Source organism: Schistocerca cancellata, chromosome 3, assembly GCF_023864275.1.
Source record: "Schistocerca cancellata isolate TAMUIC-IGC-003103 chromosome 3, iqSchCanc2.1, whole genome shotgun sequence".
Taxonomy (NCBI): domain Eukaryota; kingdom Metazoa; phylum Arthropoda; class Insecta; order Orthoptera; family Acrididae; genus Schistocerca; species Schistocerca cancellata.
In genome coordinates, this window is record NC_064628.1 from 705,504,044 (window position 1) to 705,517,825 (window position 13,782).

The window sequence follows — 13,782 nt, forward strand, 5'->3', positions numbered from 1 at the left end:
GATAATGAATTGGTAGTGCCACCTGCAGCCTGCGGAACATGAGTGAAAAATCAAGAGGGCACCGTGATTTCAAACACTGAGTCACAATCGTCACTGCAGCGACAGCAAGGCAAAAGTTTAAAAATTGCCGTGACCACGATTCGAACCTGGGTTATTGCGGCCACAACGCAATGTCCTAACCACTAGACGATCACGGCCACGGAAGCACCGCCGACAGCAGTTCTCGCGACTGCAAGTGGCGATGAACAGCAAAGCTCGGCCCACACACCACTGCGTCTCCCCACAGCTGTGTCAGACGCGATCTCCATTATATGTATACTGGCAAACGAACGTGTCTGCGCTGTTAGGACACCAAACAGTGTGGTTAGCTGCATTCAACCCCCGTGGCAATGGCTTGCAGTCCTCCAAGTCTGTTGACCACAGGTATGTGCCTCGATAAGAGGTGGACAGATGTCGCATCGCTCTCGCCGTCACTTGTCACGCCGAATCGTACTTAACGTAGTTTTCTGCAAGCGTCAGCGGAGCGTCAGTCGAGCTAAGTCGGGCCAAGTCGCATAAGAGGAGCAACAAAATGCGCATTTCCGGTACCGGGAATCGAACCCGGGCCTCCTGGGTGAGAGCCAGGTATCCTAGCCACTAGACCACACCGGACAACGGCACAAGGGCTCCTCCAGCGAACACAGCAATCTATACGCACGCTACTTAACGACAACTGTAAAAATAGACGCTCCCACTTTGTACAACGGCATGCTCGGGACACATTTCGTGGAGACGAACGCCAGCCATCATGACACCAAACTGCCCCTGTGAATCATGTCGTTGCACCGCGCACTGTGCTGCGACAATTTAAGAAAGAGACGCTCACGGCTTGCTGCGCTCTTTCGTCGCGGGTAGTCAGTGCTCCGGCTTTCGAGACAGAAAACATTGGCAGCGGTGGGATTCGAACCCACGCCTCCGAGGAGACTGGTGCCTGAAACCAGCGCCTAAGACCGCTCGGCCACGCTACCGACGCCGCACGGCTGTCAGAGGAGCTGCGTTCTACCGCACGAGAAAACACCGCAATGGCACAAAAAACGAGAAAAAATTGGCAGCGGTGGGATTCGAACCCACGCCTCCGAAGAGACTGGTGCCTTAAACCAGCGCCTTAGACCGCTCGGCCACGCTACCTGTGCCAGTGTTCTTCGCTTTTGTAGAAACAGTCCACGACACAGCTTCCTGTTCTGCTGCGACTGGCTGCTCATCCATTGCACCTCAAACATATGCCTTCTTCGAACAGAGATTCACTACACAGGCAGCTGCCCGCGCTCTGGTGCGGCGGCATTACGTGTTGATAATGAATTGGTAGTGCCACCTGCAGCCTGCGGAACATGAGTGAAAAATCAAGAGGGCACCGTGATTTCAAACACTGAGTCACAATCGTCACTGCAGCGACAGCAAGGCAAAAGTTTAAAAATTGCCGTGACCACGATTCGAACCTGGGTTATTGCGGCCACAACGCAATGTCCTAACCACTAGACGATCACGGCCACGGAAGCACCGCCGACAGCAGTTCTCGCGACTGCAAGTGGCGATGAACAGCAAAGCTCGGCCCACACACCACTGCGTCTCCCCACAGCTGTGTCAGACGCGATCTCCATTATATGTATACTGGCAAACGAACGTGTCTGCGCTGTTAGGACACCAAACAGTGTGGTTAGCTGCATTCAACCCCCGTGGCAATGGCTTGCAGTCCTCCAAGTCTGTTGACCACAGGTATGTGCCTCGATAAGAGGTGGACAGATGTCGCATCGCTCTCGCCGTCACTTGTCACGCCGAATCGTACTTAACGTAGATTTCTGCAAGCGTCAGCGGAGCGTCAGTCGAGCTAAGTCGGGCCAAGTCGCATAAGAGGAGCAACAAAATGCGCATTTCCGGTACCGGGAATCGAACCCGGGCCTCCTGGGTGAGAGCCAGGTATCCTAGCCACTAGACCACACCGGACAACGGCACAAGGGCTCCTCCAGCGAACACAGCAATCTATACGCACGCTACTTAACGACAACTGTAAAAATAGACGCTCCCACTTTGTACAACGGCATGCTCGGGACACATTTCGTGGAGACGAACGCCAGCCATCATGACACCAAACTGCCCCTGTGAATCATGTCGTTGCACCGCGCACTGTGCTGCGACAATTTAAGAAAGAGACGCTCACGGCTTGCTGCGCTCTTTCGTCGCGGGTAGTCAGTGCTCCGGCTTTCGAGACAGAAAACATTGGCAGCGGTGGGATTCGAACCCACGCCTCCGAGGAGACTGGTGCCTGAAACCAGCGCCTAAGACCGCTCGGCCACGCTACCGACGCCGCACGGCTGTCAGAGGAGCTGCGTTCTACCGCACGAGAAAACACCGCAATGGCACAAAAAACGAGAAAAAATTGGCAGCGGTGGGATTCGAACCCACGCCTCCGAAGAGACTGGTGCCTTAAACCAGCGCCTTAGACCGCTCGGCCACGCTACCTGTGCCAGTGTTCTTCGCTTTTGTAGAAACAGTCCACGACACAGCTTCCTGTTCTGCTGCGACTGGCTGCTCATCCATTGCACCTCAAACATATGCCTTCTTCGAACAGAGATTCACTACACAGGCAGCTGCCCGCGCTCTGGTGCGGCGGCATTACGTGTTGATAATGAATTGGTAGTGCCACCTGCAGCCTGCGGAACATGAGTGAAAAATCAAGAGGGCACCGTGATTTCAAACACTGAGTCACAATCGTCACTGCAGCGACAGCAAGGCAAAAGTTTAAAAATTGCCGTGACCACGATTCGAACCTGGGTTATTGCGGCCACAACGCAATGTCCTAACCACTAGACGATCACGGCCACGGAAGCACCGCCGACAGCAGTTCTCGCGACTGCAAGTGGCGATGAACAGCAAAGCTCGGCCCACACACCACTGCGTCTCCCCACAGCTGTGTCAGACGCGATCTCCATTATATGTATACTGGCAAACGAACGTGTCTGCGCTGTTAGGACACCAAACAGTGTGGTTAGCTGCATTCAACCCCCGTGGCAATGGCTTGCAGTCCTCCAAGTCTGTTGACCACAGGTATGTGCCTCGATAAGAGGTGGACAGATGTCGCATCGCTCTCGCCGTCACTTGTCACGCCGAATCGTACTTAACGTAGATTTCTGCAAGCGTCAGCGGAGCGTCAGTCGAGCTAAGTCGGGCCAAGTCGCATAAGAGGAGCAACAAAATGCGCATTTCCGGTACCGGGAATCGAACCCGGGCCTCCTGGGTGAGAGCCAGGTATCCTAGCCACTAGACCACACCGGACAACGGCACAAGGGCTCCTCCAGCGAACACAGCAATCTATACGCACGCTACTTAACGACAACTGTAAAAATAGACGCTCCCACTTTGTACAACGGCATGCTCGGGACACATTTCGTGGAGACGAACGCCAGCCATCATGACACCAAACTGCCCCTGTGAATCATGTCGTTGCACCGCGCACTGTGCTGCGACAATTTAAGAAAGAGACGCTCACGGCTTGCTGCGCTCTTTCGTCGCGGGTAGTCAGTGCTCCGGCTTTCGAGACAGAAAACATTGGCAGCGGTGGGATTCGAACCCACGCCTCCGAGGAGACTGGTGCCTGAAACCAGCGCCTAAGACCGCTCGGCCACGCTACCGACGCCGCACGGCTGTCAGAGGAGCTGCGTTCTACCGCACGAGAAAACACCGCAATGGCACAAAAAACGAGAAAAAATTGGCAGCGGTGGGATTCGAACCCACGCCTCCGAAGAGACTGGTGCCTTAAACCAGCGCCTTAGACCGCTCGGCCACGCTACCTGTGCCAGTGTTCTTCGCTTTTGTAGAAACAGTCCACGACACAGCTTCCTGTTCTGCTGCGACTGGCTGCTCATCCATTGCACCTCAAACATATGCCTTCTTCGAACAGAGATTCACTACACAGGCAGCTGCCCGCGCTCTGGTGCGGCGGCATTACGTGTTGATAATGAATTGGTAGTGCCACCTGCAGCCTGCGGAACATGAGTGAAAAATCAAGAGGGCACCGTGATTTCAAACACTGAGTCACAATCGTCACTGCAGCGACAGCAAGGCAAAAGTTTAAAAATTGCCGTGACCACGATTCGAACCTGGGTTATTGCGGCCACAACGCAATGTCCTAACCACTAGACGATCACGGCCACGGAAGCACCGCCGACAGCAGTTCTCGCGACTGCAAGTGGCGATGAACAGCAAAGCTCGGCCCACACACCACTGCGTCTCCCCACAGCTGTGTCAGACGCGATCTCCATTATATGTATACTGGCAAACGAACGTGTCTGCGCTGTTAGGACACCAAACAGTGTGGTTAGCTGCATTCAACCCCCGTGGCAATGGCTTGCAGTCCTCCAAGTCTGTTGACCACAGGTATGTGCCTCGATAAGAGGTGGACAGATGTCGCATCGCTCTCGCCGTCACTTGTCACGCCGAATCGTACTTAACGTAGTTTTCTGCAAGCGTCAGCGGAGCGTCAGTCGAGCTAAGTCGGGCCAAGTCGCATAAGAGGAGCAACAAAATGCGCATTTCCGGTACCGGGAATCGAACCCGGGCCTCCTGGGTGAGAGCCAGGTATCCTAGCCACTAGACCACACCGGACAACGGCACAAGGGCTCCTCCAGCGAACACAGCAATCTATACGCACGCTACTTAACGACAACTGTAAAAATAGACGCTCCCACTTTGTACAACGGCATGCTCGGGACACATTTCGTGGAGACGAACGCCAGCCATCATGACACCAAACTGCCCCTGTGAATCATGTCGTTGCACCGCGCACTGTGCTGCGACAATTTAAGAAAGAGACGCTCACGGCTTGCTGCGCTCTTTCGTCGCGGGTAGTCAGTGCTCCGGCTTTCGAGACAGAAAACATTGGCAGCGGTGGGATTCGAACCCACGCCTCCGAGGAGACTGGTGCCTGAAACCAGCGCCTAAGACCGCTCGGCCACGCTACCGACGCCGCACGGCTGTCAGAGGAGCTGCGTTCTACCGCACGAGAAAACACCGCAATGGCACAAAAAACGAGAAAAAATTGGCAGCGGTGGGATTCGAACCCACGCCTCCGAAGAGACTGGTGCCTTAAACCAGCGCCTTAGACCGCTCGGCCACGCTACCTGTGCCAGTGTTCTTCGCTTTTGTAGAAACAGTCCACGACACAGCTTCCTGTTCTGCTGCGACTGGCTGCTCATCCATTGCACCTCAAACATATGCCTTCTTCGAACAGAGATTCACTACACAGGCAGCTGCCCGCGCTCTGGTGCGGCGGCATTACGTGTTGATAATGAATTGGTAGTGCCACCTGCAGCCTGCGGAACATGAGTGAAAAATCAAGAGGGCACCGTGATTTCAAACACTGAGTCACAATCGTCACTGCAGCGACAGCAAGGCAAAAGTTTAAAAATTGCCGTGACCACGATTCGAACCTGGGTTATTGCGGCCACAACGCAATGTCCTAACCACTAGACGATCACGGCCACGGAAGCACCGCCGACAGCAGTTCTCGCGACTGCAAGTGGCGATGAACAGCAAAGCTCGGCCCACACACCACTGCGTCTCCCCACAGCTGTGTCAGACGCGATCTCCATTATATGTATACTGGCAAACGAACGTGTCTGCGCTGTTAGGACACCAAACAGTGTGGTTAGCTGCATTCAACCCCCGTGGCAATGGCTTGCAGTCCTCCAAGTCTGTTGACCACAGGTATGTGCCTCGATAAGAGGTGGACAGATGTCGCATCGCTCTCGCCGTCACTTGTCACGCCGAATCGTACTTAACGTAGATTTCTGCAAGCGTCAGCGGAGCGTCAGTCGAGCTAAGTCGGGCCAAGTCGCATAAGAGGAGCAACAAAATGCGCATTTCCGGTACCGGGAATCGAACCCGGGCCTCCTGGGTGAGAGCCAGGTATCCTAGCCACTAGACCACACCGGACAACGGCACAAGGGCTCCTCCAGCGAACACAGCAATCTATACGCACGCTACTTAACGACAACTGTAAAAATAGACGCTCCCACTTTGTACAACGGCATGCTCGGGACACATTTCGTGGAGACGAACGCCAGCCATCATGACACCAAACTGCCCCTGTGAATCATGTCGTTGCACCGCGCACTGTGCTGCGACAATTTAAGAAAGAGACGCTCACGGCTTGCTGCGCTCTTTCGTCGCGGGTAGTCAGTGCTCCGGCTTTCGAGACAGAAAACATTGGCAGCGGTGGGATTCGAACCCACGCCTCCGAGGAGACTGGTGCCTGAAACCAGCGCCTAAGACCGCTCGGCCACGCTACCGACGCCGCACGGCTGTCAGAGGAGCTGCGTTCTACCGCACGAGAAAACACCGCAATGGCACAAAAAACGAGAAAAAATTGGCAGCGGTGGGATTCGAACCCACGCCTCCGAAGAGACTGGTGCCTTAAACCAGCGCCTTAGACCGCTCGGCCACGCTACCTGTGCCAGTGTTCTTCGCTTTTGTAGAAACAGTCCACGACACAGCTTCCTGTTCTGCTGCGACTGGCTGCTCATCCATTGCACCTCAAACATATGCCTTCTTCGAACAGAGATTCACTACACAGGCAGCTGCCCGCGCTCTGGTGCGGCGGCATTACGTGTTGATAATGAATTGGTAGTGCCACCTGCAGCCTGCGGAACATGAGTGAAAAATCAAGAGGGCACCGTGATTTCAAACACTGAGTCACAATCGTCACTGCAGCGACAGCAAGGCAAAAGTTTAAAAATTGCCGTGACCACGATTCGAACCTGGGTTATTGCGGCCACAACGCAATGTCCTAACCACTAGACGATCACGGCCACGGAAGCACCGCCGACAGCAGTTCTCGCGACTGCAAGTGGCGATGAACAGCAAAGCTCGGCCCACACACCACTGCGTCTCCCCACAGCTGTGTCAGACGCGATCTCCATTATATGTATACTGGCAAACGAACGTGTCTGCGCTGTTAGGACACCAAACAGTGTGGTTAGCTGCATTCAACCCCCGTGGCAATGGCTTGCAGTCCTCCAAGTCTGTTGACCACAGGTATGTGCCTCGATAAGAGGTGGACAGATGTCGCATCGCTCTCGCCGTCACTTGTCACGCCGAATCGTACTTAACGTAGTTTTCTGCAAGCGTCAGCGGAGCGTCAGTCGAGCTAAGTCGGGCCAAGTCGCATAAGAGGAGCAACAAAATGCGCATTTCCGGTACCGGGAATCGAACCCGGGCCTCCTGGGTGAGAGCCAGGTATCCTAGCCACTAGACCACACCGGACAACGGCACAAGGGCTCCTCCAGCGAACACAGCAATCTATACGCACGCTACTTAACGACAACTGTAAAAATAGACGCTCCCACTTTGTACAACGGCATGCTCGGGACACATTTCGTGGAGACGAACGCCAGCCATCATGACACCAAACTGCCCCTGTGAATCATGTCGTTGCACCGCGCACTGTGCTGCGACAATTTAAGAAAGAGACGCTCACGGCTTGCTGCGCTCTTTCGTCGCGGGTAGTCAGTGCTCCGGCTTTCGAGACAGAAAACATTGGCAGCGGTGGGATTCGAACCCACGCCTCCGAGGAGACTGGTGCCTGAAACCAGCGCCTAAGACCGCTCGGCCACGCTACCGACGCCGCACGGCTGTCAGAGGAGCTGCGTTCTACCGCACGAGAAAACACCGCAATGGCACAAAAAACGAGAAAAAATTGGCAGCGGTGGGATTCGAACCCACGCCTCCGAAGAGACTGGTGCCTTAAACCAGCGCCTTAGACCGCTCGGCCACGCTACCTGTGCCAGTGTTCTTCGCTTTTGTAGAAACAGTCCACGACACAGCTTCCTGTTCTGCTGCGACTGGCTGCTCATCCATTGCACCTCAAACATATGCCTTCTTCGAACAGAGATTCACTACACAGGCAGCTGCCCGCGCTCTGGTGCGGCGGCATTACGTGTTGATAATGAATTGGTAGTGCCACCTGCAGCCTGCGGAACATGAGTGAAAAATCAAGAGGGCACCGTGATTTCAAACACTGAGTCACAATCGTCACTGCAGCGACAGCAAGGCAAAAGTTTAAAAATTGCCGTGACCACGATTCGAACCTGGGTTATTGCGGCCACAACGCAATGTCCTAACCACTAGACGATCACGGCCACGGAAGCACCGCCGACAGCAGTTCTCGCGACTGCAAGTGGCGATGAACAGCAAAGGCTCGGCCCACACACCACTGCGTCTCCCCACAGCTGTGTCAGACGCGATCTCCATTATATGTATACTGGCAAACGAACGTGTCTGCGCTGTTAGGACACCAAACAGTGTGGTTAGCTGCATTCAACCCCCCGTGGCAATGGCTTGCAGTCCTCCAAGTCTGTTGACCACAGGTATGTGCCTCGATAAGAGGTGGACAGATGTCGCATCGCTCTCGCCGTCACTTGTCACGCCGAATCGTACTTAACGTAGTTTTCTGCAAGCGTCAGCGGAGCGTCAGTCGAGCTAAGTCGGGGCCAAGTCGCATAAGAGGAGCAACAAAATGCGCATTTCCGGTACCGGAATCGAACCCGGGCCTCCTGGGTGAGAGCCAGGTATCCTAGCCACTAGACCACACCGGACAACGGCACAAGGGCTCCTCCAGCGAACACAGCAATCTATACGCACGCTACTTAACGACAACTGTAAAAATAGACGCTCCCACTTTGTACAACGGCATGCTCGGGACACATTTCGTGGAGACGAACGCCAGCCATCATGACACCAAACTGCCCTGTGAATCATGTCGTTGCACCGCGCACTGTGCTTGCGACAATTTAAGAAAGAGACGCTCACGGCTTGCTGCGCTCTTTCGTCGCGGGTAGTCAGTGCTCCGGCTTTCGAGACAGAAAACATTGGCAGCGGTGGGATTCGAACCCACGCCTCCGAGGAGACTGGTGCCTGAAACCAGCGCCTAAGACCGCTCGGCCACGCTACCGACGCCGCACGGCTGTCAGAGGAGCTGCGTTCTACCGCACGAGAAAACACCGCAATGGCACAAAAAACGAGAAAAAATTGGCAGCGGTGGGATTCGAACCCACGCCTCCGAAGAGACTGGTGCCTTAAACCAGCGCCTTAGACCGCTCGGCCACGCTACCTGTGCCAGTGTTCTTCGCTTTTGTAGAAACAGTCCACGACACAGCTTCTGTTCTGCTGCGACTGGCTGCTCAATCCATTGCACCTCAAACATATGCCTTCTTCGAACAGAGATTCACTACACAGGCAGCTGCCCGCGCTCTGGTGCGGCGGCATTACGTGTTGATAATGAATTGGTAGTGCCACCTGCAGCCTGCGGAACATGAGTGAAAAATCAAGAGGGCACCGTGATTTCAAAACACTGAGTCACAATCGTCACTGCAGCGACAGCAAGGCAAAAGTTTAAAAATTGCCGTGACCACGATTCGAACCTGGGTTATTGCGGCCACAACGCAATGTCCTAACCACTAGACGATCACGGCCACGGAAGCACCGCCGACAGCAGTTCTCGCGACTGCAAGTGGCGATGAACAGCAAAGCTCGGCCCACACACCACTGCGTCTCCCCACAGCTGTGTCAGACGCGATCTCCATTATATGTATACTGGCAAACGAACGTGTCTGCGCTGTTAGGACACCAAACAGTGTGGTTAGCTGCATTCAACCCCCGTGGCAATGGCTTGCAGTCCTCCAAGTCTGTTGACCACAGGTATGTGCCTCGATAAGAGGTGGACAGATGTCGCATCGCTCTCGCCGTCACTTGTCACGCCGAATCGTACTTAACGTAGATTTCTGCAAGCGTCAGCGGAGCGTCAGTCGAGCTAAGTCGGGCCAAGTCGCATAAGAGGAGCAACAAAATGCGCATTTCCGGTACCGGGAATCGAACCCGGGCCTCCTGGGTGAGAGCCAGGTATCCTAGCCACTAGACCACACCGGACAACGGCACAAGGGCTCCTCCAGCGAACACAGCAATCTATACGCACGCTACTTAACGACAACTGTAAAAATAGACGCTCCACTTTGTACAACGGCATGCTCGGGACACATTTCGTGGAGACGAACGCCAGCCATCATGACACCAAACTGCCCCTGTGAATCATGTCGTTGCACCGCGCACTGTGCTGCGACAATTTAAGAAAGAGACGCTCACGGCTTGCTGCGCTCTTTCGTCGCGGGTAGTCAGTGCTCCGGCTTTCGAGACAGAAAACATTGGCAGCGGTGGGATTCGAACCCACGCCTCCGAGGAGACTGGTGCCTGAAACCAGCGCCTAAGACCGCTCGGCCACGCTACCGACGCCGCACGGCTGTCAGAGGAGCTGCGTTCTACCGCACGAGAAAACACCGCAATGGCACAAAAAACGAGAAAAAATTGGCAGCGGTGGGATTCGAACCCACGCCTCCGAAGAGACTGGTGCCTTAAACCAGCGCCTTAGACCGCTCGGCCACGCTACCTGTGCCAGTGTTCTTCGCTTTTGTAGAAACAGTCCACGACACAGCTTCTGTTCTGCTGCGACTGGCTGCTCATCCATTGCACCTCAAACATATGCCTTCTTCGAACAGAGATTCACTACACAGGCAGCTGCCCGCGCTCTGGTGCGGCGGCATTACGTGTTGATAATGAATTGGTAGTGCCACCTGCAGCCTGCGGAACATGAGTGAAAAATCAAGAGGGCACCGTGATTTCAAACACTGAGTCACAATCGTCACTGCAGCGACAGCAAGGCAAAAGTTTAAAAATTGCCGTGACCACGATTCGAACCTGGGTTATTGCGGCCACAACGCAATGTCCTAACCACTAGACGATCACGGCCACGGAAGCACCGCCGACAGCAGTTCTCGCGACTGCAAGTGGCGATGAACAGCAAAGCTCGGCCCACACACCACTGCGTCTCCCCACAGCTGTGTCAGACGCGATCTCCATTATATGTATACTGGCAAACGAACGTGTCTGCGCTGTTAGGACACCAAACAGTGTGGTTAGCTGCATTCAACCCCCCGTGGCAATGGCTTGCAGTCCTCCAAGTCTGTTGACCACAGGTATGTGCCTCGATAAGAGGTGGACAGATGTCGCATCGCTCTCGCCGTCACTTGGTCACGCCGAATCGTACTTAACGTAGTTTTCTGCAAGCGTCAGCGGAGCGTCAGTCGAGCTAAGTCGGGCCAAGTCGCATAAGAGGAGCAACAAAATGCGCATTTCCGGTACCGGAATCGAACCCGGGCCTCCTGGGTGAGAGCCAGGTATCCTAGCCACTAGACCACACCGGACAACGGCACAAGGGCTCCTCCAGCGAACACAGCAATCTATACGCACGCTACTTAACGACAACTGTAAAAATAGACGCTCCCACTTTGTACAACGGCATGCTCGGGACACATTTCGTGGAGACGAACGCCAGCCATCATGACACCAAACTGCCCCTGTGAATCATGTCGTTGCACCGCGCACTGTGCTGCGACAATTTAAGAAAGAGACGCTCACGGCTTGCTGCGCTCTTTCGTCGCGGGTAAGTCAGTGCTCCGGCTTTCGAGACAGAAAACATTGGCAGCGGTGGGATTCGAACCCACGCCTCCGAGGAGACTGGTGCCTGAAACCAGCGCCTAAGACCGCTCGGCCACGCTACCGACGCCGCACGGCTGTCAGAGGAGCTGCGTTCTACCGCACGAGAAAACACCGCAATGGCACAAAAAACGAGAAAAAATTGGCAGCGTGGGATTCGAACCCACGCCTCCGAAGAGACTGGTGCCTTAAACCAGCGCCTTAGACCGCTCGGCCACGCTACCTGTGCCAGTGTTCTTCGCTTTTGTAGAAAACAGTCCACGACACAGCTTCCTGTTCTGCTGCGACTGGCTGCTCATCCATTGCACCTCAAACATATGCCTTCTTCGAACAGAGATTCACTACACAGGCAGCTGCCCGCGCTCTGGTGCGGCGGCATTACGTGTTGATAATGAATTGGTAGTGCCACCTGCAGCCTGCGGAACATGAGTGAAAAATCAAGAGGGCACCGTGATTTCAAACACTGAGTCACAATCGTCACTGCAGCGACAGCAAGGCAAAAGTTTAAAAATTGCCCGTGACCACGATTCGAACCTGGGTTATTGCGGCCACAACGCAATGTCCTAACCACTAGACGATCACGGCCACGGAAGCACCGCCGACAGCAGTTCTCGCGACTGCAAGTGGCGATGAACAGCAAAGCTCGGCCCACACACCACTGCGTCTCCCCACAGCTGTGTCAGACGCGATCTCCATTATATGTATACTGGCAAACGAACGTGTCTGCGCTGTTAGGACACCAAAACAGTGTGGTTAGCTGCATTCAACCCCCGTGGCAATGGCTTGCAGTCCTCCAAGTCTGTTGACCACAGGTATGTGCCTCGATAAGAGGTGGACAGATGTCGGCATCGCTCTCGCCGTCACTTGTCACGCCGAATCGTACTTAACGTAGATTTCTGCAAGCGTCAGCGGAGCGTCAGTCGAGCTAAGTCGGGCCAAGTCGCATAAGAGGAGCAACAAAATGCGCATTTCCGGTACCGGGAATCGAACCCGGGCCTCCTGGGTGAGAGCCAGGTATCCTAGCCACTAGACCACACCGGACAACGGCACAAGGGCTCCTCCAGCGAACACAGCAATCTATACGCACGCTACTTAACGACAACTGTAAAAATAGACGCTCCCACTTTGTACAACGGCATGCTCGGGGACACATTTCGTGGAGACGAACGCCAGCCCATCATGACACCAAACTGCCCCTGTGAATCATGTCGTTGCACCGCGCACTGTGCTGCGACAATTTAAGAAAGAGACGCTCACGGCTTGCTGCGCTCTTTCGTCGCGGGTAGTCAGTGCTCCGGCTTTCGAGACAGAAAACATTGGCAGCGGTGGGATTCGAACCCACGCCTCCGAGGAGACTGGTGCCTGAAACCAGCGCCTAAGACCGCTCGGCCACGCTACCGACGCCGCACGGCTGTCAGAGGAGCTGCGTTCTACCGCACGAGAAAAACACCGCAATGGCACAAAAAACGAGAAAAAATTGGCAGCGGTGGGATTCGAACCCACGCCTCCGAAGAGACTGGTGCCTTAAACCAGCGCCTTAGACCGCTCGGCCACGCTACCTGTGCCAGTGTTCTTCGCTTTTGTAGAAACAGTCCACGACACAGCTTCCTGTTCTGCTGCGACTGGCTGCTCATCCATTGCACCTCAAACATATGCCTTCTTCGAACAGAGATTCACTACACAGGCAGCTGCCCGCGCTCTGGTGCGGCGGCATTACGTGTTGATAATGAATTGGTAGTGCCACCTGCAGCCTGCGGAACATGAGTGAAAAATCAAGAGGGCACCGTGATTTCAAACACTGAGTCACAATCGTCACTGCAGCGACAGCAAGGCAAAAGTTTAAAAATTGCCGTGACCACGATTCGAACCTGGGTTATTGCGGCCACAACGCAATGTCCTAACCACTAGACGATCACGGCCACGGAAGCACCGCCGACAGCAGTTCTCGCGACTGCAAGTGGCGATGAACAGCAAAGCTCGGCCCACACACCACTGCGTCTCCCCACAGCTGTGTCAGACGCGATCTCCATTATATGTATACTGGCAAACGAACGTGTCTGCGCTGTTAGGACACCAAAACAGTGTGGTTAGCTGCATTCAACCCCCGTGGCAATGGCTTGCAGTCCTCCAAGTCTGTTGACCACAGGTATGTGCCTCGATAAGAGGTGGACAGATGTCGCATCGCTCTCGCCGTCACTTGTCACG

At 54.7% G+C, this 13,782-nt stretch overlaps 40 non-coding genes across 40 annotated transcripts; all 40 read right to left on the bottom strand.

The window, feature by feature from the left end:
* Positions 1-125: 125 nt before the first annotated feature.
* Trnah-gug (transfer RNA histidin (anticodon GUG)) lies at positions 126-197 on the bottom strand. The gene has a single exon. It is a non-coding gene; the product is annotated as a tRNA-His (tRNA).
* Positions 198-579: 382 nt separating this feature from the next.
* Positions 580-651, bottom strand: Trnae-cuc (transfer RNA glutamic acid (anticodon CUC)). Its single transcript has one exon. It is a non-coding gene; the product is annotated as a tRNA-Glu (tRNA).
* A 274-nt stretch (positions 652-925) lies between these two features.
* On the bottom strand, positions 926-1,007 carry Trnal-cag (transfer RNA leucine (anticodon CAG)). Its single transcript has one exon. It is a non-coding gene; the product is annotated as a tRNA-Leu (tRNA).
* Positions 1,008-1,085: 78 nt separating this feature from the next.
* Trnal-aag (transfer RNA leucine (anticodon AAG)) lies at positions 1,086-1,167 on the bottom strand. Its single transcript has one exon. It is a non-coding gene; the product is annotated as a tRNA-Leu (tRNA).
* A 287-nt stretch (positions 1,168-1,454) lies between these two features.
* Trnah-gug (transfer RNA histidin (anticodon GUG)) lies at positions 1,455-1,526 on the bottom strand. Its single transcript has one exon. It is a non-coding gene; the product is annotated as a tRNA-His (tRNA).
* A 382-nt stretch (positions 1,527-1,908) lies between these two features.
* Positions 1,909-1,980, bottom strand: Trnae-cuc (transfer RNA glutamic acid (anticodon CUC)). The gene has a single exon. It is a non-coding gene; the product is annotated as a tRNA-Glu (tRNA).
* Positions 1,981-2,254: 274 nt separating this feature from the next.
* On the bottom strand, positions 2,255-2,336 carry Trnal-cag (transfer RNA leucine (anticodon CAG)). The gene has a single exon. It is a non-coding gene; the product is annotated as a tRNA-Leu (tRNA).
* Positions 2,337-2,414: 78 nt separating this feature from the next.
* Trnal-aag (transfer RNA leucine (anticodon AAG)) lies at positions 2,415-2,496 on the bottom strand. Its single transcript has one exon. It is a non-coding gene; the product is annotated as a tRNA-Leu (tRNA).
* A 287-nt stretch (positions 2,497-2,783) lies between these two features.
* On the bottom strand, positions 2,784-2,855 carry Trnah-gug (transfer RNA histidin (anticodon GUG)). Its single transcript has one exon. It is a non-coding gene; the product is annotated as a tRNA-His (tRNA).
* A 382-nt stretch (positions 2,856-3,237) lies between these two features.
* Positions 3,238-3,309, bottom strand: Trnae-cuc (transfer RNA glutamic acid (anticodon CUC)). The gene has a single exon. It is a non-coding gene; the product is annotated as a tRNA-Glu (tRNA).
* A 274-nt stretch (positions 3,310-3,583) lies between these two features.
* On the bottom strand, positions 3,584-3,665 carry Trnal-cag (transfer RNA leucine (anticodon CAG)). The gene has a single exon. It is a non-coding gene; the product is annotated as a tRNA-Leu (tRNA).
* Positions 3,666-3,743: 78 nt separating this feature from the next.
* Positions 3,744-3,825, bottom strand: Trnal-aag (transfer RNA leucine (anticodon AAG)). Its single transcript has one exon. It is a non-coding gene; the product is annotated as a tRNA-Leu (tRNA).
* A 287-nt stretch (positions 3,826-4,112) lies between these two features.
* Positions 4,113-4,184, bottom strand: Trnah-gug (transfer RNA histidin (anticodon GUG)). Its single transcript has one exon. It is a non-coding gene; the product is annotated as a tRNA-His (tRNA).
* Positions 4,185-4,566: 382 nt separating this feature from the next.
* Trnae-cuc (transfer RNA glutamic acid (anticodon CUC)) lies at positions 4,567-4,638 on the bottom strand. The gene has a single exon. It is a non-coding gene; the product is annotated as a tRNA-Glu (tRNA).
* Positions 4,639-4,912: 274 nt separating this feature from the next.
* Trnal-cag (transfer RNA leucine (anticodon CAG)) lies at positions 4,913-4,994 on the bottom strand. The gene has a single exon. It is a non-coding gene; the product is annotated as a tRNA-Leu (tRNA).
* Positions 4,995-5,072: 78 nt separating this feature from the next.
* Trnal-aag (transfer RNA leucine (anticodon AAG)) lies at positions 5,073-5,154 on the bottom strand. Its single transcript has one exon. It is a non-coding gene; the product is annotated as a tRNA-Leu (tRNA).
* Positions 5,155-5,441: 287 nt separating this feature from the next.
* On the bottom strand, positions 5,442-5,513 carry Trnah-gug (transfer RNA histidin (anticodon GUG)). The gene has a single exon. It is a non-coding gene; the product is annotated as a tRNA-His (tRNA).
* A 382-nt stretch (positions 5,514-5,895) lies between these two features.
* On the bottom strand, positions 5,896-5,967 carry Trnae-cuc (transfer RNA glutamic acid (anticodon CUC)). The gene has a single exon. It is a non-coding gene; the product is annotated as a tRNA-Glu (tRNA).
* Positions 5,968-6,241: 274 nt separating this feature from the next.
* On the bottom strand, positions 6,242-6,323 carry Trnal-cag (transfer RNA leucine (anticodon CAG)). The gene has a single exon. It is a non-coding gene; the product is annotated as a tRNA-Leu (tRNA).
* Positions 6,324-6,401: 78 nt separating this feature from the next.
* Positions 6,402-6,483, bottom strand: Trnal-aag (transfer RNA leucine (anticodon AAG)). Its single transcript has one exon. It is a non-coding gene; the product is annotated as a tRNA-Leu (tRNA).
* A 287-nt stretch (positions 6,484-6,770) lies between these two features.
* Positions 6,771-6,842, bottom strand: Trnah-gug (transfer RNA histidin (anticodon GUG)). Its single transcript has one exon. It is a non-coding gene; the product is annotated as a tRNA-His (tRNA).
* Positions 6,843-7,224: 382 nt separating this feature from the next.
* On the bottom strand, positions 7,225-7,296 carry Trnae-cuc (transfer RNA glutamic acid (anticodon CUC)). The gene has a single exon. It is a non-coding gene; the product is annotated as a tRNA-Glu (tRNA).
* A 274-nt stretch (positions 7,297-7,570) lies between these two features.
* Trnal-cag (transfer RNA leucine (anticodon CAG)) lies at positions 7,571-7,652 on the bottom strand. Its single transcript has one exon. It is a non-coding gene; the product is annotated as a tRNA-Leu (tRNA).
* A 78-nt stretch (positions 7,653-7,730) lies between these two features.
* Trnal-aag (transfer RNA leucine (anticodon AAG)) lies at positions 7,731-7,812 on the bottom strand. Its single transcript has one exon. It is a non-coding gene; the product is annotated as a tRNA-Leu (tRNA).
* A 287-nt stretch (positions 7,813-8,099) lies between these two features.
* On the bottom strand, positions 8,100-8,171 carry Trnah-gug (transfer RNA histidin (anticodon GUG)). Its single transcript has one exon. It is a non-coding gene; the product is annotated as a tRNA-His (tRNA).
* Positions 8,172-8,556: 385 nt separating this feature from the next.
* Trnae-cuc (transfer RNA glutamic acid (anticodon CUC)) lies at positions 8,557-8,627 on the bottom strand. Its single transcript has one exon. It is a non-coding gene; the product is annotated as a tRNA-Glu (tRNA).
* A 274-nt stretch (positions 8,628-8,901) lies between these two features.
* On the bottom strand, positions 8,902-8,983 carry Trnal-cag (transfer RNA leucine (anticodon CAG)). Its single transcript has one exon. It is a non-coding gene; the product is annotated as a tRNA-Leu (tRNA).
* A 78-nt stretch (positions 8,984-9,061) lies between these two features.
* Trnal-aag (transfer RNA leucine (anticodon AAG)) lies at positions 9,062-9,143 on the bottom strand. Its single transcript has one exon. It is a non-coding gene; the product is annotated as a tRNA-Leu (tRNA).
* A 288-nt stretch (positions 9,144-9,431) lies between these two features.
* Trnah-gug (transfer RNA histidin (anticodon GUG)) lies at positions 9,432-9,503 on the bottom strand. Its single transcript has one exon. It is a non-coding gene; the product is annotated as a tRNA-His (tRNA).
* Positions 9,504-9,885: 382 nt separating this feature from the next.
* Positions 9,886-9,957, bottom strand: Trnae-cuc (transfer RNA glutamic acid (anticodon CUC)). Its single transcript has one exon. It is a non-coding gene; the product is annotated as a tRNA-Glu (tRNA).
* A 273-nt stretch (positions 9,958-10,230) lies between these two features.
* Trnal-cag (transfer RNA leucine (anticodon CAG)) lies at positions 10,231-10,312 on the bottom strand. The gene has a single exon. It is a non-coding gene; the product is annotated as a tRNA-Leu (tRNA).
* A 78-nt stretch (positions 10,313-10,390) lies between these two features.
* Positions 10,391-10,472, bottom strand: Trnal-aag (transfer RNA leucine (anticodon AAG)). Its single transcript has one exon. It is a non-coding gene; the product is annotated as a tRNA-Leu (tRNA).
* A 286-nt stretch (positions 10,473-10,758) lies between these two features.
* Positions 10,759-10,830, bottom strand: Trnah-gug (transfer RNA histidin (anticodon GUG)). The gene has a single exon. It is a non-coding gene; the product is annotated as a tRNA-His (tRNA).
* Positions 10,831-11,214: 384 nt separating this feature from the next.
* Trnae-cuc (transfer RNA glutamic acid (anticodon CUC)) lies at positions 11,215-11,285 on the bottom strand. The gene has a single exon. It is a non-coding gene; the product is annotated as a tRNA-Glu (tRNA).
* Positions 11,286-11,560: 275 nt separating this feature from the next.
* Trnal-cag (transfer RNA leucine (anticodon CAG)) lies at positions 11,561-11,642 on the bottom strand. Its single transcript has one exon. It is a non-coding gene; the product is annotated as a tRNA-Leu (tRNA).
* Positions 11,643-11,720: 78 nt separating this feature from the next.
* Positions 11,721-11,801, bottom strand: Trnal-aag (transfer RNA leucine (anticodon AAG)). Its single transcript has one exon. It is a non-coding gene; the product is annotated as a tRNA-Leu (tRNA).
* A 745-nt stretch (positions 11,802-12,546) lies between these two features.
* Positions 12,547-12,618, bottom strand: Trnae-cuc (transfer RNA glutamic acid (anticodon CUC)). The gene has a single exon. It is a non-coding gene; the product is annotated as a tRNA-Glu (tRNA).
* Positions 12,619-12,894: 276 nt separating this feature from the next.
* Positions 12,895-12,976, bottom strand: Trnal-cag (transfer RNA leucine (anticodon CAG)). The gene has a single exon. It is a non-coding gene; the product is annotated as a tRNA-Leu (tRNA).
* Positions 12,977-13,055: 79 nt separating this feature from the next.
* Positions 13,056-13,137, bottom strand: Trnal-aag (transfer RNA leucine (anticodon AAG)). The gene has a single exon. It is a non-coding gene; the product is annotated as a tRNA-Leu (tRNA).
* A 287-nt stretch (positions 13,138-13,424) lies between these two features.
* Positions 13,425-13,496, bottom strand: Trnah-gug (transfer RNA histidin (anticodon GUG)). The gene has a single exon. It is a non-coding gene; the product is annotated as a tRNA-His (tRNA).
* Positions 13,497-13,782: the final 286 nt, after the last annotated feature.